Here is a 542-nt window from a genome sequence, read left to right as displayed (position 1 = left end):
CTACAATATCTACAATGTCTACGTGTCTACAATGTCTACAATGTCTACGTGTCTACTATGTCTACATGTCTACTATGTCTACATGTCTACAATGTCTACGTGTCTACAATGTCTACAATGTCTACATGTCTACATGTCTACTATGTCTACATGTCTACAATGTCTACAATGTCTACATGTCTACAATATCTACGTGTCTACAATGTCTACGTGTCTACAATGTCTACGTGTCTACATGTCTACTATGTCTACATGTCTACATGTCTACATGTCTACAATGGCTACATGTCTACTATGTCTACGTGTCTACAATGTCTACATGTCTACTATGTCTACATGTCTACAATATCTACATGTCTACATGTCTATATGTCTTCAGCTATCCGGACAACTGTATTTATTCATTTGTTTAATTACTTAAAAGTTTTATTGGGTAGAGCACGATTAAATGTACACATTAGTTAAACACAAGTTTACAGGGCCGGGTTGTGAGTATAGGCTGCCCCCCCCCCCGGATGTCTGCTGCGTGTTGAGTCCGCTTA

Source organism: Priapulus caudatus, unplaced genomic scaffold (genome assembly GCF_000485595.1).
Source record: "Priapulus caudatus unplaced genomic scaffold, Priapulus_caudatus-5.0.1 Scaffold5792, whole genome shotgun sequence".
Lineage (NCBI taxonomy): Eukaryota > Metazoa > Priapulida > Priapulimorpha > Priapulimorphida > Priapulidae > Priapulus > Priapulus caudatus.
Note: the sequence above shows the minus strand (reverse complement) of the source record.